Below are 27,515 nucleotides of genomic sequence, written 5' to 3'. Positions count from 1 at the left end.
GTACCTGTTTTTGCCAGACTCGAATACGCAATTGCGTACGATGAGAGTGGCCCCTGAGCGAATGGCTTCATCAATTCAATACTGTGATTTGATAGCTCCTGCTGTGGGAGCGGCCATTAAGGTCACAAGGATATTCTGTCGCGGGCAGCTTCAGCTTCCAACGCACCGTTTAATGGAGGTGCGCGCAGGATATGTCTATAAGCAATAATTATAGATTCTTGATGCGTCATTTGGCTGCTTCGCGGCTGCGTTTGTCGAGTCTTTTCGGTCTTCAACAAATTTTGTCGTACAAAGCGCAGCTTCGATAGCCTCGGAGCCTGGTAACGAGCGTGGTTGTCGTTCAAAGTTCGTTAGGTGTAGCGTGGCGAAAGCTGTCTGAAACGAGATTTAATGCACACGAGGGCTCGACGTTCTCACAGTGAGTCAGAGGTGCCATTTGTAATACGTTTAGTGCACCTTTGGTTTTTCTTTCTTCTTACCGACCCAGACGACTAAGTACTGACGTCGTTCTTACTGTCTGCAGGAGCGTCCATCGGGTCACAATTATGCGCGGCGGTTAACTCGTTTTGATGTGAGTGCAAGGTAAGCAAAAATACATGAGTAACCCAAGTATAGGAGCTTGTTAGAGGAGTCATCCAAGTGATAGACAGTTACGGGCGGCGCATTCTTTTCATTTTTTCTTTCATTTTTCATAATCACTTAGAGAGAAATCATTTTTGCGCGAATGCAATACCTATCCACCAACTTCACCCACCTAGATGTGTTGAAGTATCACCGACTTGGCAACGCTCACGCATCTCGCTGCCCGCACGGCCGATAAGGTAAAACCGGTGTAACAAACGTACCTCTACGGAAGTCACTGGCACGTTGACAGGCATCGGTGGAAAAATTCGGTAAAACTAGCCTGTTACCCACAATGTCTGTCCAGACACCCTCAGAAACAGCAATGCAGCCGCATTTATTCACTTTCTGAGGTTAGGATCTAGGCTTTCAGAAAACCATTGTATTATGCCGTTGTTTTATTTTTGTTTTGTTTTGTTTCCCTGGGAGGCTGGCTCATACCCACTCAGGGGGATTGGCCAAGAAAGTGTAGTGCAGTTTTTCTGTAATCATTTTAACAATGTTTAATGAATTGGTAATATAATGAGATTAATGTAAAAATAAAAACAACATAAAAAGAGCAAACGAGAAAAAAAAATCAAGTTGAGCAATTTTGATATTTGAGGTGTTATGATTAGCACTCAGCTGCGTTTACTTCACTCTGCCCTGGGGAGTAATAAATAATTTTTTTTGATTGAAGATCACAATGGTATACGCTTGGTTGCCTGAATATAATTGCAAACGGCATTGAAAGCATCCCTGTGGCAATGTCCCAAAGCTGAGGCGCCAAAGCTTAGCGCCGTTTCCGCCGTTAATCTAAGGCCTATTTTCCGAAATGGCATAACTAGTAACCTTTTTCTAAGTATCTCGTAGCGGCGACAATACAAAAAATAATGATCTAGTGATTCCATTTCTCCGCAGAATGCGCAGAGGGGTGATGTTGTCTGACCAGCTCTGTGTAGATACAGGTTTAGAGGGGGGACACGACATCGAAATTTAGTAATTAAGACTTCGAGCTTTCTGGACTGACTCTAGTGGTGTTGCCATGGAAACATGAGGTGGTTATAGTCTGTCCGTGTAATTACTTTTTCTATCGTATCAGTGGAGATTGCTGATTTTCGATATCTTATTGCCGTGATATATTCAACATCTGGCAGTATGGACAAAACTGGCCCATCAAGTGCGGCTCGTGCTAAGGAATCGGCCAATTCATTTAATCTTAATCCACAGTGTCCCGGAACCCATAGTAATCTCAGGAGTCTCAACTGCGGGGGTACTAATGTTTTGAATGTGCTTAGGATTCGAGAGTTCTCTGAAGCCGTCAGAGCTGCACAAACTGAAAGAGAATCCGTCATTATTACTGCGTTGTTTTGATTTGATGGAAGTTTTCGAAGAGCTAAAATAATCGCCAAGAGCTCCGCTTCAAAAACTGGAGTAAAATCAGGCAGTCTCACTGAAAAGGACCAGTCAAGCAAATCAGACGCAATGCCTACACCTGCCTTTTGATTATTTACGGAAGCATCTGTGGCTATTATATTTTTAGTTTTTGCATGCTCCAAGTAATCTAATAATATGTTATTTAAAAATTTGAGGAATTGTAATTTGGCGTTTTGGGGGAACATATCATCATACTCAATAATAACATGACAATTCGAGTCATTAGTCTCAATTACATTTCTAATGTTCACATTTATACTTTGTAGATTTTTTTGTACAAACATTATCTGAGGTGTGTGAAACCGTGGCCAATGAGCAAGAAAGAAGGCGTCTGGGTTTGCGATAAAAGCATATTGAGGTCTTCTTGCCGGTAAGCTATAAAATTTTAAAAATTCTTGTACGGTCAAAATTCGAAATCGACAAAGTAGTGTAGGCAGGCGCGCTTCCTGGTACAGTACGTTGATAGCCACAAATCTAGGGAGTCCCAGACACATTCGCAGTGCTTCTCGCTCCAAGACAACTAGAGGTTTCGTTTTATAAGCAGGGCCACCCGAGAATAATATGCAGCCGAATTCCATGATGGGGCGCATGTACATCTTGTACAACGTTATCAATGTGTGCCTCCGTAATCCATATTTCCGGTTACTTAGCTTGTGTAGTAAGCCTGAAGCCCGCTGTGCTTTGGTAGTTATATACTCTATGTGTGGACTCCAGTTAAGTTTGTCATTATAAATGATTCCCAAATATTTTATAGAGTCTACTTGCTGGATGGGTTCCTGTTTATATAGAATTGAAATTGAAATTGGTTCTGCAAGCGGAAATGCCATGAGCGCGCTTTTGTTGACATTTAACGATAACGAAATCGACTGCAACCAAATTTCTAACATGTTAATATATCTTTGTAATTTAAGTTGTAGTGAGTAAATATTACAGTCAGCAGCAAAGAGTGCGATGTCATCAGCATAAATGTAGACAGTAACTTCTTGATCTGTTGGAATTGTGCTCATTAAAGCATTAAATAATATTGGAGATAAGACTGCTCCTTGGGGAACTCCGCGCGTTTGTTTAAATCTAGATGAGGAACATCCATCCTTGACGCAGTAGAATTCTCTTGATTTTAAGAATTCTGCCACCCACTCAATAAAATATTGTGGGAAGTTCAATCTCTCTAGCGTATTTAACAATATGAAGTGCTCCACACTGTCATACGCCTTGGCTATGTCAAGCGTTACTAAAGCAGCGTATTGCCTTCTTTTACGCGCGAGCTGTATTCGGCTCTCTAAATCAGCATGGGCACACCAAATTGAGAAATCACTACGAAAGCCGATTTGGTTCGGTTTTATTACTAAATTGTCTGTCATCCAGATACTTACTCGGCTATGAAGGACCCTCTCTACTAGTTTGACCATGTTAGATGTTAGAGAGATTGGTCTGATATTATCGACTGTTAATCCTCCACCCGGATTTTTTAGTATAGGAATCACCTTTGCTATCCTCCAATCCTGCGGCACCCATGAGTTTTTTAAGGAGTAGTTAATAACATTGGCGACGTCTCGAGGCGATAAATTGAACAGAATTTTAATCGTGGCTACTGTGATCCCATCTGGGCCAGGAGATGCACAGGGTAAATGTTTAATCACGTTGGATACTTCAGTCTGTGTCACTTCTTCAAAGTCAGACGTTGTCGTAGACTTGTGCCAGTTGTTTGGCACTACTGAAGTGAATCTGCTTTCCAGACCTTTACCTATTGCCTCTAAGGTAGTGGTCATTTCTTGTGCCGACAGATTATCACAAGCTACATTAACTGGTGATGGCAAGATTTTCCGAGCTCTCATATGTCGGAACAGTGCTTTCATATGTTTAGGCTTCGACAGGTATTCATAATGTCTTTTGTCATAATCTTGTTTAGCTTGAGCTACCGTTCTTTTAAAGCCCGCAGCAATGAATTTATAATCGGCCCAGTTTTGTGGGGATTGATTATGTAAGAGCTGCTTCCAAGCTGCCTTACGTCGTCGGTGCTCTCTTGTACATTCATCATTCCACCAACGGCTATATACTCTTTTTGTGGATTCAACAGTAAATTCGGCTCTTTTGTAGGATCTTTTAATGACTGCGTTTATTTTCAGTGCTTTTTTATCATCGCTCTCTTCCGAGTGAATAGCCAGTGCTGACTTCAGGTCATTCTTAAATTTAGTGTAATTTACAAATACTCTTACATTTGAACAAGATGGAATTATCGGACAAGAAATTTCAAAACTTATCGGTAAGTGGTCACTGTTGGTGCCACAGTCCAGCGCTTTCCAAGAAGAAGTAGTAATGGCTGAACTGACAAAACTTAAATCTAAGGCCGACCTGTAGTGAGTACGAATAAATGTGGGGGTTCTCACGTTGAGGCACGTCAGGTCATTAGCCATTGTCCACTCCCACAAGCGTTTCCCACTAAGATCAGTTCTAAAACCCCAACTCGTGTGGTGAGAATTAAGGTCTCCAACTAAAACTTTGTCTTTGCACCATGATTTTGTAGCTAGATCCAAACTTCGTGTGTCTTGAACTCCATCCGGAAAATACATATTAACTAAAGTGAAAGGAGTGCAGTTGGGCAGTGTAATGTCTACTGCCAAAATTTCGCATTCTGGCGACATATGTTTGTATGAGCATTTGACTTTCATACTAATTCTATTATTAATAAAGAGAGCTAGACCCCCACCTCTTGATGGACGGTCTAATCGAAAGGATTGGAAGTTATTTAAATTTAACAGATTATGTACAGATAGCCATGTCTCTTGTAATGCTATAATATCAGGAGCGAATTTAGAAGTCAAGTATATCAAATCCGTAGATGCAGAATGGATTGATCGGCAATTCCAATGGAGAATCTTAAGCGACCCTATGGTTTCGAAAGAGCTGCTTCCGCTATAGCTTTCTCTAGAATGCCTTCCTTCAAGAAATCCCTCTTCGAAAGGCTCTCCTTTTCTTTCAGATACTTTTTGTTCTTAGTTTGTTTCGGTGAGTTAGTTTTCTTTGACACAGGGGATCTAGATCTCTTCAGGGACCTAGGGTCCAAATCCATGTCATCGGAATCTATTGTATATGTAGCTTTGTCCTCACTTACACTCTGTATATCTACTGCAGAGGGTGATGTAGACGGAAAATACGAGGGTGCGGTTTCAGATTCCTCATTTTGGCTGTGGACGCCTATTGCAGAGGCTCCTGCTGGCGGATAATACGATGGCGCAGTTTCAGATTCACCGTCAGCTATTGGTCGTGAACTCTCAACATGTTGGGATACTAGGCCTGACTCTCCCGTTGTACCAAATATGCGAGTCATCTGGTTAGCCAAAATTTGAGATAGAGAATCGCAAAGGTTAGAAGTCAGTCGTTCCATGGCTTTTTCTAGAGCCTTTTCTATGGCCTCCGCTATATTCAGGGAAATCGACCCATTTATTTCCGAGAGATGTCGTGCTGCAACACTGGCATACCCCTGAGTTCTAGTCTGTATTTCCGCTAGGGCTTCTCGTCGAGAACAGCGCCTACGCCCTATAATTTCAAGAATTTGCATTTCTCGAGCCTTTGCTGAACAATCAGGATTATCTGCACAGTGTTGTTCGTTGCAGAGACAACATTTCTCTTCTTTAGCTTTGCAGTAATTTGTTTCGTGGTTGTCACCACACACTCGGCATCTGAGTTCTGACCTGCATCCTTTAATAGTGTGACCGTATCGCCAGCACTTCGTACACTGGAGTGGTCGCGGTGATAGCGGTTCCACTCTGTATATTAGTGGCCATGCCTTGATTTCGCTTGGGAGATTCGCTCCAGCAAAGGTTACAATTACCGACTCAGTCGGCGTCTTCTGCTTCTCTACTAGTCGTGCACACCTATAAATGGAAATAGCACCAGTCACGGCAAACATCTCTAATACCTCAGACGGAGTCAAGTTAACATCGACACCGCGAACAATACCTTTCACACATGCCAGATGCGGGGGAATAAAGGCGCTCACCGGATTGGTCGCGAAACTCGAGCACTTCAATAGGTCTTGGACACAGAGCTGATCAGATGAAAAACATAGAATACCACCTCTGCCGAACTGGCGGACCTCTGTGATGCTGTGGAAGTGAGACGTCGCAGCTCTAAGCTCCGCCTGAATCACTTTCGGGTTCTTCATCCTAATGAAGCCGTCATTGCTAGGGACGAGGGCCACAGGAACTGCGGGAATGCCGTTGCGTAGAAACTGATCCACTGGTATTTCCTGTGGCGGAAGTGAAGCAGACCAGAGGTAAGCCCCTGGTCCAGGTGAAGAAAACTGCATCTAAGTGAACTTTCTGGCGCTAAAAGCGCTTACGTAGCTGTAAAAGCACTATAGGAACACCTAATAAAGACAAAGAAACCACAGCCACTACACAAACTTAGGCCAAAACCCTAGAGCAAGCACGACCAGCTACTTGCGTGTTCGAGCGTTCCGAACTGCGTTCCCTGGGGAACGAGTTTGCCGCGTGCCATCGCGTTGTTTTACATACGCGCCACTTCTTCCTCTACCTGGCATCGTCTTCATCACTCTTTCTTTCCCTGTATGGATATGCTTGCGCAGGGTAGCAGGCCAGAGCGCACAAGCTCGGGCCTATTCCTCTTCCTTGTTCTATATAATAAGTTATCTCTCTTGATCCACAGTGTGCATTGTAATTAACTCACAATTACAGGTAGGAGGAGGACAAGAACAACAAGAGAGAATAGCAGGGAGGCTAACCAGGCACATGTCCGGTTTGCTACCCTACGCTGGGGGAATTGGAAGGAGGAGTAACAGTTGCAGGTAGGTCGCGTATAATGACTAGGAGGTTACGCGACCTTCATTTAACTATTAATTCTTCATACCTTACACGTCAGTAGTGAAACTGAGTAAGTTTCTTTATTATGATTATAAATGCACTGCGCCATCGGGCGGTGAGGTGACCGGGCCTTGACCTTCACACCTTTCGGTTTAGAAAATGTTTGACTTAGAAAAGGATCTTTACGTTAAGGTTGATTAAACTTTCACACACCAATTGGTTCGATCGAAAAACATAGCTTGCAACATGTGTGGGCGATGACGTCTTATTTTTGCCAAGACACTCATAGTGGTCATCACAAAGGGGCGATTAACGCTGTTTGGTCTACGTGGGGCGTAAAATTATTTTGAATCTATACATTTTTCAGGCCCCTTTCTTCTTGCGTTGTAGTGTAGCCAGCGGGGTTCAGCCTAGTTTACTTCTCAGCCTTTTCTTTGCACAAGTCCTCTTTCTCTCTCTTTCTCTCCACACGCACATCACGTATACAAGTTCAAGCGGCAATCTTTCATCATTCGCGAAGAGCGATTGATGACATACGCCGAGTTCACGTATGTAATTAAGTTTGATCATTGGTTTGGTATATATGCAATCAACTGCCTGCATCTCTTACCGCATTTTTGCCAAGACACTCATAGTGGTCATCACAAAGGGGCGATTAACGCTGTTTGGTCTACGTGGGGCGTAAAATTATTTTGAATCTATACATTTTTTCAGGCCCCTTTCTTCTTGCGTTGTAGTGTAGCCAGCGGGGTTCAGCCTAGTTTACTTCTCAGCCTTTTCTTTGCACAAGTCCTCTTTCTCTCTCTTTCTCTCCACACGCACATCACGTATACAAGTTCAAGCGGCAATATATACAAGTTCAAGCGGTAATATATATGTTCAGCAATAACCGGCTTTTAGTTGGTGGCTTTTTCTTGACCATGCTTCGATGAGTTATTGTGTTGTCTGTTCGTGTATTGTGCGTGCGTGTAGATGCAGACATCATCAATCTAAACATTTAAACTGCGTCTTGATAACCGGCTCTGTCACCTATTTTGCTATAGCCACTGAGTTTGCAGTATGGGTATCGCTGTGGGCGTTTGTCCCTCCACTCAGTGCATATACCTTTTTTCTAGTTCTACAGATTTGGCTTTTGTGAAGGTAACAACTGCGGTTGCGCTTTGTTATATATTATGCAGAAGGTTGCAGCGTGGAGTCACATAAAAAAATAGTACTCCTAATAGAGCAAAACAATAACAGCCTCGTATTCCATGGTCACTGTATATCCCCTGTGTTATGAAATCTGCATATATATGAAGAAATAAAGGGCCCTCCACTGAGTGATAACAGCAACCTTAAAGCCATTTCAATGATAATCTAATGTGACAGAGAGCAGCGTCCTTACTCAGGCGAACCAGTCTTACATATTAAATAAAAAGGAAAACGAGATGCTCTATTAGATTGTATGGCCCCGCCGCGGTGGTCTAGTGGCTAAGGTACTCGGCTGCTGACCCGCAGGTCGCGGGTTCAAATCCCGGCTGTGGCGGCTGCATTTCCGATGGAGGCGGAAATGTTGTAGGCCCGTGTACTCAGATTTGGGTGCACGTTAAAGAACCCCAGGTGGTCGAAATTTCCGGAGCCCTCCACTACGGCGTCTCTCATAATCATCAGTGGTTTTGGGACGTTAAACCCCACATATCTATCTATTAGATTGTATGGTTTTCACGCTTCCTTAACTCAAAATCTATACACCAATGACAACGTACAGCATTTCTGTCGCATGGCTGTCCTTGCAATCTCGACAGCCTCATGCGCAGGCTCACACTGCTATAGAAGGTCCTAACCGGTTAGCGAAAAATCAGCGCGTCATTGCTTATTACACTCACCCAGTAAGGAAGAAAGTTCGTACTTACATTGTAGTGTAAGATAAGACATCACACATCAAGATTGTCCGTTTGTACGATCACAGAACGACCGGCGTATATCTTGACTAAGCCTGGGAGGATCCGAAACGCCACTTACGAAACGCCCCCTAACTTAGAATCGGCGCCTTATTATGCACGTGTCAAGTACACTGACCTTCATTTACGTAACATGCAAAATCGATACGTCGTCGCACAGCGAAAGTAGAGCGGGCCGTGATTGCTATCAAAGGCCGCGAAGTGTTATGCAATACATAGGCGACCTTACAGAGCAACGTCTCACTCAAGGCCGCGCACAACAGCGGGCTTTTACAGTACTGCGTCCAATGTGCAGCAGCATATGCGAACTGAAATATTATTTTTATTCTTCAGTTCTAAACGCTATAGGTCATCTCGAGCTGCTCACCTCTAGTGTGACCTCCAACATCGCAGAACGCGGCCGTCGCAGTCACAACCTTCGCTCCGATAACCAGAGGATTACGGAACGATAAACATCGGCGGCAAAAATGACTTCATTTTGTTTTCACTCGATGGGCGAAGACACGCGACTACATACACCAACTACTAACGCGCCAGGCGCTGGAAGGTTGTGGGGCCCTTAACAGCTTACGCTGGGAGCTCACACATCCGGTTGGTAATCGCTTGGTAACTTGCCTTTCGTTCTCGAAAGTGTTTTATTTATTGTCCCATGAATAACGTAGGCCAACTGTACGCGATAATGTCATGCGCATGACACAAATCCGTGTGAACTGTTGCTATCTCCGCGAAATATCAATGAGCGAAACTATGGTTAGGCTTAACCGCCCTGCCCTTATACCTTCATACCCTGCTATCTCAAGCCTTGGACTGCATGTCCGACTTGCAACGCGCACGCAGTTAACGCTTAACCCGATGCTTGCCATACCACGAGTACATGTACTGAAGCGGCAATTTCTCAACTTTCTCTGGCCTTCTAATGCAGCCACTCATTGCACATACTGGCCACTTACACAGCAGTTTCGTTGATGTCACAGTATGATTAATGAGACGGATAAACATCTAGGCGCCACGCTGTCGTTGCATGGAAAGATCATTTGTACAGATAGCGCCTGTGACGTAAGGAGAAATGTAGTAACTGCGAGTATGTATATCATCAAGGCTTTCGTTTGGAGACATATTGCAATATTGCACCTTTCGCATTTATTGGTACGCATTTCTTCCTTTGGAAAAGAAAATCTCTTGAATAATTTTTTATGTATATATATATATATATATATATATATATATATATATATATATATATATATATATATATATAATCTGCCAGGCAGGAACAAAGAGAAAAAATAAATGAAAAAACAAACAAGAGAAATAAATGCAGCGAGGTTAACGATTTGCATGCCAGTTTGCATGACTGTAAACGGTCAGATGGATAAAAAAAGAAACACAAATGTATTCATTGTCAACTCACCTGTCTCAATTTCCCAACGCAGAACATTGTAAATCAAACCGCCTGTGATTCCATCTTACCATATCTGTAGCTATTGCGTTAGGCTGCTAACGGGAGGTCATGAGTTCGACTTTTGGCTGCTAGGGTGACACAATTGCATTGCGTTATATGAGTAAGAGAGTTCGTTTAGGCACGTTTGTTTTTCGTAATATTGGGAATGGGGTAAACTAATGTTGTGCTGTTTTCTTGTTTTATACTTCTCAACAGGTAAGCTTCATTGGGTGTTGTGAAGCATGCAGTGAATGTGTGTTCATATTCTCTTTTATATTTCTGCTTCCTCCCGCAGTGTAGGGTAGCGAACCAAATATTTGTGCGGGTTAAGCTACATGTCATCCCCGTCTCTAATCTCTCTCTAAAGAAACTACTGGGGCCGCTGACCATTTTGAACTCTGTCTGCCAACATTTGTCATTCCCCCCCTCCCCTACGTTCCTTCAGTACGTCAGATTCACATAGTTCTCGAAAACTAGAGAAGGCGTCGTCTAAACTTTTAATCATCTCCTGCGTGATGTGATGTGATATTCTGCGCAAGGCCAGTACTCTACATACTTTGGTGTAGTTTACCGGCACTTTGAAAAGGCCTGATTATGAGTGTAAAATTGAGCAATACGCAATTTCTTGATTGATAGCGCCTTTTTTCGGTGGTTCTTTCTCGGTCATTGCCTCGTTTTGCTGTACTAGATGCTGAAACGAGCACTATCACACGATGCGCACACAAGAATGACCGACAATAATTCGGTACGTAGAGGCGAAACGTTACTCCTTTCTTCACTCCCGTCTCATCCAGAGCGCATCAAGGACGCTCCGTGTAGCGTAAATTGGAACACACGCGCCGCAGCCTTGGGGCACCTGTCTTTCGCCGATCTCCGTTTTCGATAGACTCGACGAGCGACGGGCAACAGGCTCGAGCACCTCCAGCGATAAACCGTAAGGGAGTGTTCTTGTTAGGTCGATTTTCTTTTTTCTCCACACGCCTATCACGATTCGATATCGACGTCACGAAATACGGCTTCCGCTTCTTCGTCCTCACTGGATAGCTTCCGGCCAAGGTTTTTCTCTTTCGCTACGATACGTAAAAGCGCGAAATCGTGTCTTTTGATGTGTTCAAAAAAAAAGACTTAACACGCCTATACCGCCTGCATACGTGAGTGTGCCACACTCGAGGGCAGAGTTAAAATTTCTTGGCAGCTTCTAAAATATGCCATTGAGCAAGCTCGAAGTAAACACTTTGCAAGCCACCTTGAGCTGTGTCGATTTGACAAGTAATGCGCCCGAATTTCGAGGTTCCATCGGGGGCCGCTTGTAGAGGTGCCACATGACCCAGTCTCGGTGCCAGACCCTTCCTAATCACCCATAATCGCACTTGATTCGGGTTTTGTGGCACTGTGCCAACCTCTAAAGCATAGAGGTCAGAGCTATGGGAGGTCATTCATTCGATAAAAAGTGCGTAAATTTATTCCCCGTTAAAATTAGAGGCTGAGTTCACGTGCCAAAACGACGATGTGATTACGAAGCGCGCCCTAGCTGGGGCAATCTAGAATAATTTTGAGCGGCTGGAATTCTTCGACGTGCGCCGAAATGCGGCCTCCGTGGTCGGGAATCGTAGCCCCGTCTTCCACTTGGACAGCGCAACGTCTCAATAGCTTGGCTAATGTTTCGGGTGTAGCTACACACGAAAACAAACAGAAAATTCAAGTAGAGCGGTAAGGCGACGGGCACCAGAGCTGCGGATGACGAGAGGTGTTGTCACGAGTTGTAGACAATTGTCAAGCCTATCTCATGAAATTCTGTGATCGCATAAGGAAGCTACACCAGAATCCCACTAAAGCAACAAATTCGTTAAAGAAGGATCTCATGGTGCTTTATACGACTTTTTTTTCACAGGAAAATGACATGGACTATATGCAATAAATTGTGATGTTAAAAAATTAGGATGTAATCTATACTGGTTAATACAGGTGGCGTGAATTACGCTTTAATGAATAGAAACCGATCGCTGAATTCACAAGAAGGCCATACAATAACAGGCACGTGAGTCTGCGACAGCTTGTATCCTTACCGTTTTCGGCTTAGGTGTATATGGTGTGCATCCTTATAAAGTGTAACGCGAAAACGCTTGCCATCTGCCGCTTAGATTACATCTCACGTAGGTCCTTTTTATGTCATACTACCGTTGCAACCGCTATCTTTCTTCTACGGCTTGCCGTATTTTTTTATTATTATTTGAGTATTGGGATAGCCCGGTGCAAAGTGACGCATCCCGCTTATTTCATTCTGATTCTCACAAGAACCCGATGACGCTCACATAAAGTTTCGTCCTGCTCCATTCAAGCCAAATATCTGCAACCAGTCACTAAAGTGTGGCCAAGGCTCCTTCCGTATACATTTAACTACGTGCATGGCATCCCTCGCTTTCATGAGATGGCTGAGAAATATGTGGCACTGAGTCACGATATCGTCACGGGGTCGTAAGGGGAACGTAGGCAAATGTCGGCGTGTTCAAGATGAAGCTTTAATTGAGTGAACGTGAGCCAGGAAACGAAAGTAAAACAATGACAATACACAACATTGTACACTGATAGCGATGAACAGAGTGTCGGCTGTCAAAAAAGTGATCTGCGGTGAAGTGTGGCCGAATCGGTGCATGTGGCATCAAACATTCGAGCTTTGATTATCACGCATGCTTGCATTAACTTTCGAATAAACTTAACTATACCTAACAGTCGAACTTATTGTGTGCAACCTTATCAAAGGGAACTCAAAGAATCGTGAAGCTTTCCAAACATTCCAGTGTGATCTACAATGAGCATAACCGTTTTTGTGAGTGAAAGGCATATACATAAAAATCTATAAACACGTGTTATCATATCATGCATTGAAAAAAATAATAACCCTGGAATATTAAAGCTGTACATTGAGGGCGCGACACAATCGGTAACACAATCACGCAGTTCATAGTTCGTTTAGCTTGGATGCATATTATTTATAATTCATAAGAAAAGATAGTGCATCCTTAAAGCTGCGCTTTGTGTAAGCTTAAAATTCTAAACGCCTGTTTCTTTTTCTGTCGTGTGGCTTACTGAAATAAATATGTGCTGATCGAAGTTGGGGCAGTTATAAGTGCGCAGTATTTGCAATTTATACTTATGAAATGCAATCGAAAAAAATCATTATTTAATAAATTCTAAAGTACAGCGTTTTTGGTAAATATTGCTAGCTATGCAGTTAAAATTTCACACCTTGGTGAATGCAGGAGGGAACACCATTTGTCAGTTGCTGCAAAGGCAAATCAAACCGTCCTGGCATTTGCTGCCTCAATTTTTTTAAGGGTGGGGTGGGGGTGGGGGGTGAGGTATTTGCAACACGTTTCAATGTAATCGTTGAATTGCTTCAATAAAATAACAAATTTTTAGCCTCCGTCAAGTACGAGCGGACTTCACAGGAATTTGTCGCATGCTTCAAGTTCTTTTTCTCTCCTTTCGTCCTAGCGATCGTGCTGGGAGATACGCAATGAAAGGTATCACAAAAGGGCAAGAAGATAATGTCCCTTCGCCAGCGCGCGTCATGACCTTGAGCACTTTCTTTTTTCTTCGAACGCGTGGCTTGCTTTCAGGCTGCGTGGCAATGAACGTAAAGTATGGTGAAAGGCAGCCGATCATCAGCAGCTGCAAAAATCAGTCGGCCAAATACGGCGATTGCCTCCGTCAATGATACTCAGCTCTTGAAATCGAATGATAACTCACTGTTGCATTATTTCCTCGGGAACTTAATGTAGCAACGAGAAACGGTGGTGCCAAATTCGCCGCCCTTACCCTAATCTGGACGGTGTTGAAGTGGATCGACGCCTTGTGCGAGCCATAATAAATCGGCTTGTGCTTGTAAACGGAAATATATATATATATATATATATATATATATATATATATATATATATATATATATATATATATATATATATATATATATATATATATATATATATATATATATATATATATATAATGTGTGTGTGAAAGAAGGAAAGGAAAAAGGAAAGAAGAGAGAAGGCAGAGAGTTTAACCAGGCACATGCTCGGTTTGCTACCCTACACTTGGAGAATGGAAAAGGGTAGTATAAAGATGAGATAGAAAATTTATTAAACGGTGAACGTTCCTGCTTCTCTCGTCGAGGCATACTGATAGAAATACGTTCCGCCAACGTATACTTGGTTTGGCACATACGTCAAAGCGCGCTGGCGAATCTCTCCCGTTGGCTGAATGTTTGCTGTTTTCGATTCTCTTGCTTATATGCTACATACTTGCTTAGGTACTTTGATCGTTGCGTATTTCTTATTTTCTCCGTGAGGCAGTTTTGTTTCTCTAACAATGTCACCGCGGAAGGGAAGGTATTACTGAGGATCCTGAATTTCTCCTTAGAAGGCGTCGCACCCTGCTACAATAAACAGGAAAGCAATAATGGGAAACGGCGAAATGTGCTCCGTGAGATTTGAAGGTAAGGACCTCCAAAAACACCGCTAATCTTCTGGACATATGGCACTTACTGAATTTTGTTCAAACCCGTTGTTAACATGAATGCTGATGTGGCTTGCATTTTGCACTTTTTTAACATTTATCTCCTGTGCCAAAAGCTTTATTGTTGCTGAATAAGAAAAAAAACAGAATGTGACTTTAACCTATGTTTCTTGCTTCTTATAAAATTTTTATTAGGTTTTTGTCAAACTACGTGTTGGTTTTCTTTCAAACTTCGTGGGAAAATCTGCGCGCTGAGCGACGACTTTTACGACACATTAGTCGCTTGCATTTTTGTCACGTTACGGCAGAATGATAATTGTCAATTCAACGCTTTGAGTATCAAAATTGGGGACGCTCACAAGAGGAAGTAAAAAAATGCGACAGCGTAAATACTTGATATCGCGAAACAATTGTCATTCACTTAGTCACTGTCACTGAAAGAGCGCTTTTGCGTAATAGAGGAGGGAAGTCTTTCACACAATGACGCAGGCATTGAGCCTCTTCCCAGTTGTGAAGATATTTTAACAATGGCGCCATTCTTTTTTTTTTCTTCTCTAAAGTGAGACCCGCAGATTTCTGCACACAATGAAGGGTCCGAGTAAAGACAAAACTATGTGTGACGCGTCGGGCAAGAGTGTCAAGGGTGAAGAGGAATGTTCCAGGATTGCAGCAACGATACGTTCTAGCTTTTTGGAGACCTGCACCGGGTACGCTTCAGAGCGCTACGGAATACCCTTCTAACGTTCACCCGTCATGTGTTCCTATCATCAATCCATGCTATGCTTACGACTCGTTATGTAAGGTTCACTTGTTTGGTTGAGCTGCGTATTGTATTACCTACCTTAAACCAGCTGCAGGCTCCATTATTCTTTGTGTGAGGTGTACCATTGACAATGCAAGTAGGTTAACTTTGCCCCACATCTGAGTTATACGCCACAAAATTGTTAGCGGGTGCAGGCGTATAAAACTGAAAGTGAAACTGCTAATATTTCATACGGCCATACTATAGACGATAACAGTATGAGCGTTGTTCACGTCACCACAACCCTCTTCGCGTTCGCAAGAGTTTACTAACACAAATAAATAAAAAAAACCTCCCGGCTGTTTTTTTACTCTACTATATGCGAGACACAACATTGCTCGCTATCGATTCGTTATGATTGCATACGTAAAGCGTTTCGTTCGTTTCGTTACAATACCACTTCTGTAATATGTATGATAGCATTTTGTTGAACTTCTTTCTACATTCTTTTTGGTTTGTGGTTTCTAGAAATTCATGATTATGTTAACATCAGTTGCAAGCATGTTTCATTAATTTATATATCAATTTCTCACCGTGTTTTTTGATAAGCGCTTAAGTATATATGTTACAATTATTGCAATTTTTATCGTCTATAATTACTTCTGTACTATTTGCTCGTAAATTACGTTTCTTGTACACATTTATCTTTTGTTGGTTCTTTCTATTGATCATTTTTCTTATATGCCCTGCTTATTATTTTCTCGCATCTTTCTTTTTTACTCTTTAACTGCTTTTTGCCATTAGATGCAATTTATTTATATTGACAAATGACTAATAGGATGTCCTCCTGACAGTTTTGTAATTCCACGACCTCCTTTTGTTTTAATGGTAAATAAAAGAAATAAATGAATTGAATTGATTATACGGACAGACAACATCTCTAGCCGACATGACTCCTTGTTTTAGTTTACACCTGCGGAGCATTCTGAAAGCTTTTAACTCAAATTAAAAGTACTTATACTTTAGTTTCCTTCATCAAAACTTTCTTGGTGGTCAAGCTGATTCATTGTAGAATAAAGGGTATACTTTTCTAGGATAATAAATTACACATGTATTCTTTTATTACAAGTTCTATTCGCTTTTAATTGTTCAAACATCAAAAGACACTAAAATACGCTTCTAAATGTTCAAACATTAACTAATCTAGTCATAATCTAGCTGAGCAAATCGCACATTTACTTTTGTTGCTTTACAAAACACATTTAAAGCTTATTCTATCAAACTTCACACTTTAGATCGCGGAATCTAATTACGGTCGTGGTGCCCGCAATTTGATATAAGCAAAATATCAGAGGTGCGTGTGCTCAGATTAAGGTCCACGTTAAAGAATACCAGATGGTCAAAACCTTTGAAGCCCATGGCATCCCTCGTAATCATACCGTGGTCTTGAGAAGTAAAACCCTAACAATTGTGTATTGATTATTTCAAATTATTAGCACACTCTACATGAGCACTATTTGTACGACAGGTTCTGTACCTATATGTAGAAGTAACCTTAAAAACTGCTCTTTGGTCAAGTGTGAAAGGTCTAAGGCAAAAAAAAAAAATACTTTCACGTTCCTTCCTCAGGTTTTACTATCACCCCGTTACGCCTCACGCAATTCTCAGCGAAAACCACGCCTACAGTGTTCGAGACGCTTCAGGACTGCAGTAGATCATTTTGTTAAGATTTTGCCCACTTCTCGAGCATATTTCATTGATTGATGGATTGATTGATTGATTGATATGTGGGGTTTAATGTCCCAAAACCAGCACATGATTATGAGAGACGCCGTAGTGGAGGGCTCCGGAAATTTTGACCTCCTGTGGTTCTGTAACGTGCCCCCGAATCTGAGCACACGGGCCTACAACATTTCCGCCTCCATCGAAAATGCAGCCGCCGCAGCCGGGATTCGATCCCGCGACCTGCGGGTCAGCAGCCGAGTACCTTAGCCACTCGACCACCGCGGCGGGGCGCGAGTATATTTCAGATTATTCTGGAACTTACGTCGCCACTAGCGATGACGCTATAATATTCTATGGCAAGGCTATAAATGCCGACACGCTTCGCCGCTTGTCAGTTGATCGACGGCCGACGCTCAGTTCGCCTATATCAGTGCGTGTGTCTTGCTGTAATCTCAATTTCTTTTTACGTGGTCACAGGTTCAGCTCAATGAGCAGTCTTATTTTCGACCTACTGTCTGCTCCCTTCGTCGTTGTCACGACCCCGTCACAATACTATAACAAGCGTGAAACTTCTGCAACCGTATATCATTTTAACCTAGATATCTCTAACTGCAGCTCTAGGCCGGATTTTATCTCGGCATTCACATGTCACAACGCTAAATGATGCTACGTCGTGACCTCATTTAACCCTTTGCTGGCGCTTTAATCAATATTTATAAAAGGCATACTGAAGCCTTTGTCGAGCGTCGTTGGATGATTAATGAAGCGTCGCCTTATGCTCCATCGCTATTCGCAACCCTCCGTGAAGCGGCTGGTGCAAAATTACATGTATCATTGCTATCGCGGTGCACGTCTTCTTCTCCGTATACAATTAGCCCGCAATACTTGGCACGTTGCGCGGGCACAAGGACCATCCTTCGTAGGAGCGGACCGTTCAGTCAATCTGAAATCCCGCTGCGAGTGCGCAGACGCGAATGGAAGCTCATTGGTGATAGCACCAGGTTCACGTCAGGTAGAGTTAAAGAAAATAAAATATAAAACGCGCACACTTTCAAGCACGGGAGTGTCACGGTCATTTTGCGAGTCCGGTTGACCGCAGAAACTTCCTCTCTTTTTTTTTCCTACCTTACCTTTTTATTCGGATTTTCCTTTCTCCAGTGCAGGGTAGCAAACCGCAGTTTTTCTTCTGGTTAACCTTCCTGCCTTTCACTCAACCTTATTCTCGCTCTCTCTCACACACACATTATGTATAAACCACAAGGCAATAAAGGCGCTTCAACGTTTTTTTTTTGTTTTTTTTCTAGGCGCTAATATTTCTTATGAATTTTGATAAATCTACAACGCAAGTGTGCACTATGTTTACACTTGTGCTGTGTTAAAACAGTATCGTGTGTGTGTGTGTGTGCTGTGTGTGTGTGTGTGCATGTGCGTGTGTGTGTGTGCGTGTGCATGTGCGTGTGTGTGTGCGTGTGTGTGCGTGTGTGTGTGCGTGTGTGTGCGCGTGTGCGTGTGCGCGTGTGCGTGTGTGCGTGTGTGTGCGTGTTTGCGTGTGTGTGTGTGTGTGCGTGTGTGCGTGTTTGCGTGTGTGTGTGTGTGCGTGTGTGCGTGTGTGTGTGTGTGTGTGTGTGTGTGTGCGTGCGTGTGTGTGTGTGTGTGTTTATAGCGATAACCAACCAAGTTGGAGGGGTAGCCGTTCACAATAAATTACGATGACTTCTTAATTTATGTACTATTTAAACTAAAGAGCAATGCGGTGAGTGCGGTGGTTATGAAGCGTCCTTTGAGAGTTAATAAATAAATAAAGATGCATAAGAATTTCCTCACGGCTACATTCGAACCTTGCGCTACGTCACCCTAACCACTACGTGACAGCGTATTTTTTTTGTTCTTCTTTATTGCGATATCTGACTATACGTACACTTACAAGTGTAACGCATCACCCACCAGAGTGTGCACAGGGCTGGCTGCATTCGCTTATGAACTTTTAACTTTTCTAAATCTGACCTCTAACAGGCGGAGCAGTTTCTCCTCACCCCATGGGGCTTTAGTGCAGCACATCTCGTCTTTGGCGTAGTGTATCATTTAGCGGATTAAGAACACCTTTCCCCCTGCTACACGTTTCCTCGTGCATTTCAAAACAAACACGTTGAGTAATTAGGCATGCTTTCGTAACGTCGAAGGTTCACCTTTGTACTCATCTCTTGTATGCACCATCAAAGTACGAGGTATCGCACCGCCCCTCCATGGCGTTCTATAGTGGCTAAGGTACTCAGATGCTGACCCGCAGGTCGCGGGATCGAGTCCCAGCTGCGGCGGCTTCATTTTCAATCAAGGCAGAATGCAGTAGGCCCGTGTGCTCAGATTTTGTGCACGTTGAAGAACCCCAGGTGGTATAAATTACCTGGGCCCTTCTATACGGCGTCTCTTATAGTTATGTGGTGGTTTTGAGACGTTAAACCCCACATATCAAGCAAGGTTTTGCACCAAAGAGCGATCAAACATCGAGTTTCCATCTCTTGCAAGCCGGATACACGAGCAGCTATTACTCTTGAATACGTGACGAAATATTCCACAAGACACTTCTTCACTTCATACACTGCACCGGTGTTACGGAATACATCTAACGCAAACAGTGTACATTCACAATATTACTATGCCTTAATAACAAGTCAATGTATCAATAAAAGAAAACATAACGTGATCAACATCAAAATAGTCACCACAAGAGGAATCAACAGCGCCACCGCTTGCGGCACTGTTGATCCCTGTTTTGCTAGAACCATCGCGTTCCGTGTACAAAAGCTATAGGGAGCATATACAGTAACTCTACTCTTCGAGTCTACAGTTGCTCGCCCCGCCTTAATTTTCCCACCCTCTAACGTAAAGTTAACGCATTTCCCTCACAATTACCGTTCTATCAGCACTTACGTCGCAGAGCACTGTCGATGTGTGTAGTACTATACCTATAATATTCGGGGTGCATTTCTAACCTGGTAGTACGTGACGAGCCTAAAATGTTGCGGACGTGACCGTGCCTACACCACGTTTCTTCTCTCGGCAAGGTGACTTTGCGTCGTAAACACTTACGCCTGTCGACGCCGCGGCATGACATAGGGCGTCCCGCTAAGGTTCATTAACCATACGTGTGTGCGCAGATGTTGCGCCGAGATAAAATCGCCGATGAACAAGCCCCGCCTTTCGGGTGAACGGTTAGCATGCCATGGAAGGAAAGGAGTTCGACAGAGATAAGCATCTCGTTTCTGTTTTCAAAGATAAGCATCGTTATTTTCTTCGAAAAACAAACCCCACGCAGGAGGAGAGTTCAAAGGTTCAGCTGTAATTGGCTTATTAAACAACCCTTGCGGGAGCGAATCTCCGTTCACGTGAAAGGTCTTTAAGTTGTGCTAATGTAAGCGCAGCGAGTCACCCCCATTTTCACATCTCAGTGCTCTGAGACCGCGGGGGCCAAACTCACTCGAAAAGCAATCGAGGCATTTTCTGTAGCTCGGGTTCTTTTTGACCTTGTGTAACATTGCGCATCGCTCGGGTTATTTTTGACCTTGTGTAACATTGCGCAGTCCAACCACCTCCCTCCTCCTTTACTGCGCACGGCATTCAATCCTTCTCTTCATCACGGCACTTCAGAGCAGCACTGAACTGGTACTAGAAGACCCTTCCGTTGCTTCTAAATATATATCCACAACCATTACCCATTTCTTCTTGGAAGAGCCTCTAATTGTAACCTTGCGTCATTGCAATGTCAAGCAATTAAAGAGTGAGCTTGTTCGTTTGTTGGTTGGTTGTTGGTTGGTTTGTTTGATTATTTGTTAGTTGCCGTCATATCGAGAGCGAAGCTCCTTGTGCCGTGTGTCGTATGTCCCGTGTCGCCGTAGTCGTCGTAGTAGCCAGTTGCATTGCATGTCAATAAAAACGGTGTCACAGCATATCCATGGAACGAATGATGATGAGTGGGGCGAACCATGCGACCAGTCGGTCCGTGCGTCCATCCGTCATCCGCTTCGCCCTACTCGTAATCATTCACATCGTGGATATGATGTGCTTTATTTTTTTAATTCTTGGCGCCATGTTACACCGTAATGGTCGAATCATATCTTTGAATAGTTCTGGCAACGTTACTTATCAATAAGGTGGATGAGGAAGAAAAGGTCAGGTTTGCTACCTTACATATTGATATAACGTTTGGAGATACAATTATGCTGAAATAAAGCGAAAAAACTATAACGTGTTTTGATACTCAACTCTGTAAAGCAAGACAAATGCCCGCGATTACTATAGAAGGGCACGATTTCTAAATGTTGGTGTTGCCCATGTAAAAATAGCGAAATCACTACGAATAGAGAAAAACGTTTGGGCTTTCAGTTGCCTTCTTGATGTAACATCATGCAAATCCACCAGAGACGAGCTAACAAAAATAGACAATTCGAAAATAAGCGCGGATGTTCTCGTCAAAACGTCAACCGCGCTAATGCCTCCACAAGCGAAGCAACGTAATTGAAGTCTAAATCAGACAAACAACAACGGAGCGCGGTGCATTGCAATGAGCGGGGCCTACGTGAGTGTTCTCGGGCTACGTGCCTGCCGAAACAGGTGTCATGGCGAGCGTTTCCGATCAAGCTCGAAAGAAATAAGACATGCTTCCGTCGTTTCAATGCACTAAGCGTAAAATTATTTCCAGTCGTTGTCTCGTGTAAGCCAAGGTTGATTCGATCACGCTGCATGATTTTTCAAGGTGAGCTTCATTTTTTTTCGGCATCCAGTTTCAACCCCTGAGAGCCCGTCTTCATGCATGGCACTTGACCACGAAAGCTCACGATCGCATAATCAGGGTCGATATTTCTTATCCATACTTTACAATTGATTGCGCAAAGCTTGTCAGGGGTATACGGTCGGAAGTTGGTAAGATTGTGCATAGAAGTAAAGGGTACTGCGCAAAAGTCAACACATCCACCCTTTCCGGGGCTTGTTAATATACCGATATCTGAATCAATAATCACGACAACACTGACCGCAGTGCATGCATACCCTCGGAATGCCCGTTTCTCAAAGAAGCACCGACAATTTCGTAAGGTATTGTGGTCAGTCGAGCGTGATTAAGGGCTGCGTTGCCGTCGAATCGGCAGGGCTGAGCGGCTATACGTTGGTATTTATGATTCCCTTACCTTTTCTTTTTTATTGTTGTGACAATGATTGATTGATTGATATGTGGTTATTTAACGTCCCAAAACCACCATATGATTATGAGACGTCGTAGTGGAGGGCTCCGGAAATTTCGACCACCTGGGTTTCTTTAACATGCACCCAAATCTGAGCACACAGGCCTACAACATTTCCGCCTCCATCGGAAGTACAGCCGCCGCAGCCGGGATTCAATCCCGCGACTTGCGGGTCAGCAGCCGAGTACCATAGCCACTAGACCACCACGGCGGGGCGTTGGGACGATGAAGCGAGTCTTCAATGCTAAAATATTCATTTTCGGAATGGACACGCGCACCTGGCCCACGCACAGTAGAATAATTTGTATGCAAATTGTACACAATCAATCAACTGCAGTTTTGGGAAGCCTGATTTAGATTAGTCATGGACCAGGAAACCTATTTCTACTGTCGCATTGTTATGTGTTACTGCCTGGCAGTTTTTTTTTTAATGCTATATTCACGTCCGAATGGGAGTGGGGCTTTACAAACTGCTGACGCTTCTTTTTGATGTTAAAATGTTCGTTGGAGAATTTTGTAATTAAATAAGTAGCTCATAATCACGACACGACACGTTTGTCCGCAGATTAATGGAGATGTGGAATGTAGAACCGTAATATTTTGTGGCTTTCTTTCGTTTAGTCTAGTGCCAATATTTGATCAGTTATCGCACACATCGTTTCATGCCATACTGAGTGCTACATCACTATGTCTTCTTTGGTGCGAAATTTGTTTCTGCAATTGCCTTTTTATTTTTTTTCGTGTTCTGTGTAAATATTTCTGTTTTGCACATAACCCTGCTGTATTGTAACTACCCCCCCCCCTATGTAATGCCCAATTGGGCCTTTAGCGTATATGAATAAATAAATAATGGTGATTGCTTGGGCAAGTCGGTAGCTATTCATTGTAACCTTATTGCGCACTGCTTAAAAGCTCGCTCACCCCTTCTTTCTTAATAAAACGCTTTTGGTAAGTGTGAACGCGATAACGGAAACCGCTATCTACGTAATGTATTGTACGCATGCATACTACTGTCGGCACACAAAGCAAGTGCAAATAACGGAACAGGTAGAGTCGTTAAGCGAAGCACTGTGTCAGTTTCACTGGACGTCGGCGGAAGAGGTGAGAAGCGTGTAATAGATATTTGTAGTAAGAGTTCTTAACGAGGAATTTTCATTTAGTCCTCAACATTCAGTCATCATTTGATTGTTGAAATTAAGCCTATGTTTCATCGGTCATAAACGGGGGACGTTTCGTCCGCTTTTAGATGCCGTGAGCGATATTTCCTATTATCGGTATCACTATAAGCGACTGATCCGAATATAGCGAACTATAAGTTTTTAAGTGATACGCGCATAGAGGAAGAGAGAGATAATGTGTGTGTGGTGCATCTATTTGTGTGGCTGTGTGAGGGCACACCCCCCCCCCCCCTTGAGCTAACATTATAATGGGCCACAGCTAATGATCCTGTAAAAGTTTTGCGTCGTAGCGCAACATCTAGCAACATACGCAGTCAATGCTACCATTTAGTAAGAGAAGGTACATTTATAGTGACATTTGTAATGCATTGTGGCCCTAATTGCAACTCACTGTTGTCGGAAAAATTGTGAAACATTGAAGCTGCAAGTGTAAGCTCAGAAAAGCGAATGTTTCGCAAGTCGGTTACGTCGTGCATAGAACTGAAAGCAAGAACATAAAAGTACGAAAATCAGTTCCTATACGTATACTTACTCAGCTATCAAAACACGAGATAGTGTGCTAGTGTTTGTCTCGGTAATTATTACCCAGCCGAATGAGCTATGGGGGGGGGGGGGACCAGTTTCATTGCTACATTTGTGTTAAAGAATCATTGTGCAAATACAATTTTCCGCTTTCATGAGCCCTTATTAAATTTGCCGTGGGGTACATTGAATTACAAGGACCATGCGTTTTTTGCACACAAACCACTGGCACGCCGTATATGCCCCAGCAGCCGCGAACTGTCATTCGAGTTTCAGCGCCACGTACGGAAGTCGTGACCGCTCACGGGAAATTAGCGAGTCGCTCATGGTTTCTCAATTTCAATTGCGGAAGAGCATTAGCTTGAATGCGTACCGTGTTGGCACATGAGGTGGCTCTCAAGAAGATCTTGTCAAGCGGCTTCCGTGGCGTGGATGTTACAAAACAGACGCGATATACTTGCAAATTAGCACTCAGACTGCGTGTTGAATTAAACATTTAAAGCACTGGCAGATGCGCTCATCTTATCACGAATTTCCTTGAAGCTGCCGTTCATCGGACGGGACTAGGATCAGTTAGACCTTGCGGAATCGCAATTAACTCCCCTCTTCATTTCATCAGACTTCTTGCTTAGTGCTGGAAACTTGCGTCATTTGTACTGAATGGAAATTGCCTTGAGAAGCAGATCGTTATCTCTATGGCCAGGATAAGCAATTTTATTTTAGAATAACGCTGGAACCTCTATGTCCACACGTGGCACTCGCGTAGCCCACAATGTGCAACAATTCACACAGCGTTGGTGTTTCTCGTTAGTAACCTTTCAGGTCTCTTTTCTCTTTCATGGATGCAGGGTAGTCAAACGGGCTCGCCTTCATTTACAAAGAAGCCATCGTGATTAGCGCAACGAAACAGGACAACAGATAGGAACAGACTAGCACTGCATACCTGTGCTCGTCTGCTCCTTTCTGACGTAGTGTCTCATTGCGCTAATCAGGATGGCTTACTGTCTAACGAACTCACCCAACAAACAACTCTGTGAAACTCTAGTTAAACTGAGAATAAATACCGTGAACCTATTTAATCCCCCGCTGAAAAGTTTTACCATGAAGCCCGAAAAGAAACATGAAAAGAAACTCATCTAACAAGACTAACACAAAGTTCGCATAAAAGATATTCTCGACTTCCTGAATTTCGAATCTTCTTAAACAGTAGCTGCAGTAGGAAAGTTACTATATTATGCTTTTTCGCGCAAATTTAGCGTATAGTTATCTATGCATCTCGTGATAACACTTTCCCACAACCTCAGTATAAGTACTGACACTTATATTGCACGTATTCGTCACGTAATAAAGCTTCGCATAAGTCAAATACAATGGAGGTAACAGCTTGTACTAGTAAGGGCACATTGGCATGCTCAGAGACCCGTGAATAAAAAAAAGAACCTGGTCAACCTTACTTAAACAGCTGATTTCTGTTCATTTAGATAACAATGATATTTGCTGTATTTAGAACAAGACCCAACAAATATTGTTTAAAAGAATGCTACTTAAGGAGATAATACGGGCCACTTCAATGTGCCTTTTAAACGTACTTTTATCACGCTATGAAATGCCCTGTGCTAAGCGGTATTAGTCTAGCTAAGTTTACGAATAGCCTGCGGATATCAAGGCGAAGAGCCCCATTCAGAAGAACTGTTATTTACGCGGTCCCAATCAGCTTGATTAGCCGAGACTAATCTAAACTTGCCTTCATGAAAGCACTTCGTAAACTAAAGCAGTCTTGTAGAAGAATTTGCGGGTGATTTCTGTAAGAAACGTGTGTTTAGTCAGGTCGTCGTCGACTGACGCAATACCAATGAACGTAATTGTAGATTCAGCCGCTGACAACATTTCTTCGCCAAAGACCGTGCATATGATAAAATTGCCAACATAGCTTTTTTCTATCCCTTGGTGGTATTCAGCTAACTACACGTACCTTCATAAGTCTCACCGTATACTAGAGTTATGCATGCGCTGTAAAAATATCGAATTCGTGGTTTTCTTTAAGCTATAGATGTGGTGATGGCGGTTCGTCAAGTTCTATGCATCTACCCGATGCGACAATGCATCTTGCATCTCGTCAAGTTCTATCTTTTCCCGCTATGATTTCATTAAATACGCGAACTATCGTGACATAAAACCAGCTCTTGACCATCGTGCCTCATGATCAGGCACTGCCTCATTACCCACACTGATCACACACTTAACCTTCACCTAATGTCTTGTCCTGCTCTGTTCCTCACTCATAACCACACAGCATAGTACGCTATGCTACCATTAGTATACGAGCAGAACATTGGCACTATATCAATAAACCAAATAATAATCGATAAGTCCCGTTTTCGCATGGCTCACCTTCGCTTGAAGGCCAGGGTCGGGGGCGCGCAGTGCGGGAGCTAGAAAAAAGCGCGACAGAGACGGGATCGAGTGACTGACGAGACTTGCGCTACCCTCGGCTCATATATACATAACATCCAGGGTGGAGTCACCAAACGATGATGACACACGCATGCCGACCGAGTCACAGGTCGAAAACTAAGCCAACGCTCTCTCACCAGCACCGTGACGGATTTAACGGCACGGTCTCATTTTTTGTCCTCCCTTCACCCAGGCATCGACACCCACTCTGAAGTTCGTGGTAACGTGCCCGGCACGCGCCGAATTCGAATCGCCTTCGAGAAGTCGAGTGAACTCCCGGCTTTGTCTCTGCATGGCTGTTACGTCGCCAGCGCGACCTTCGTGACCGCTCTTCCGTGTCGTTCGACGTAGCGGCAGCCGAGCGCGAAGAGCAGCGCGCTTCGCATCTCGATCGGCATGAACGACCGTGCACGAACGATCGGCAGCACTAGCAAACTCTGTTCTCGGCAATTACGAGCTTATCTTATAGGCGTTAAGAGAGAGAGGGTTATTTCAACGGGGAGCTGGTGAGGTTTGCCTGGTTTTTCGCCTGACAGGCTATTCCAGGTGCCGGGTGCTGACAGTGATATATACAATGATAAACACACAAAACATACAGTTACTTACACGCATAACAGTCACATTACACATAAAGTCTCTCACATAATGCACCTATAGGGGTCTATAGTATACCTATAGGACAGCTGGATGGACACACGAACGGACGGACAGACAGATTAACAAACGGATGGACGGAAAGACGGACGGCGCAGGTGATCAAGGACGGACGCACGGATGGATGGGTGGCACGACTGCGGGGAGCTTGCGCCTATAGCAGCGACCCTTAGCGGCATTGTTCTGTAACGGAGTTGATCGATGCGGTTGTTCTGCGCTACATCTGCTGTAGACGCCGGACGGTGGT

General features: G+C 43.5%; 2 protein-coding genes across 3 annotated transcripts in view; one reads left to right on the top strand and one right to left on the bottom strand.

Annotated features, from left to right (window-relative positions):
- The window catches only part of LOC119171693 (acetylcholinesterase), a 62,273-nt gene extending 35,650 nt beyond the window's left edge, over nt 1–26,623 (bottom strand). Inside the window, exon 1 of the mRNA XM_037422502.2 lies at nt 26,552–26,623. The gene's annotated coding sequence lies outside the window, so the exon portion shown is untranslated. The remainder of the gene's footprint in view (nt 1–26,551) is intronic.
- LOC119171692 (acetylcholinesterase-like) overlaps nt 1–27,515 on the top strand; it is a 96,728-nt gene that overhangs the window by 11,622 nt on the left and 57,591 nt on the right. The gene's annotated exons all lie outside the window — the stretch shown is intronic.

The sequence above is a fragment of the Rhipicephalus microplus genome, chromosome 4, assembly GCF_043290135.1.
Source record: "Rhipicephalus microplus isolate Deutch F79 chromosome 4, USDA_Rmic, whole genome shotgun sequence".
Taxonomy (NCBI): Eukaryota; Metazoa; Arthropoda; class Arachnida; order Ixodida; family Ixodidae; genus Rhipicephalus; species Rhipicephalus microplus.
The sequence above is the reverse complement of the archived record's forward strand: the minus strand, read 5'-3'. Positions and strand labels throughout refer to the sequence as shown.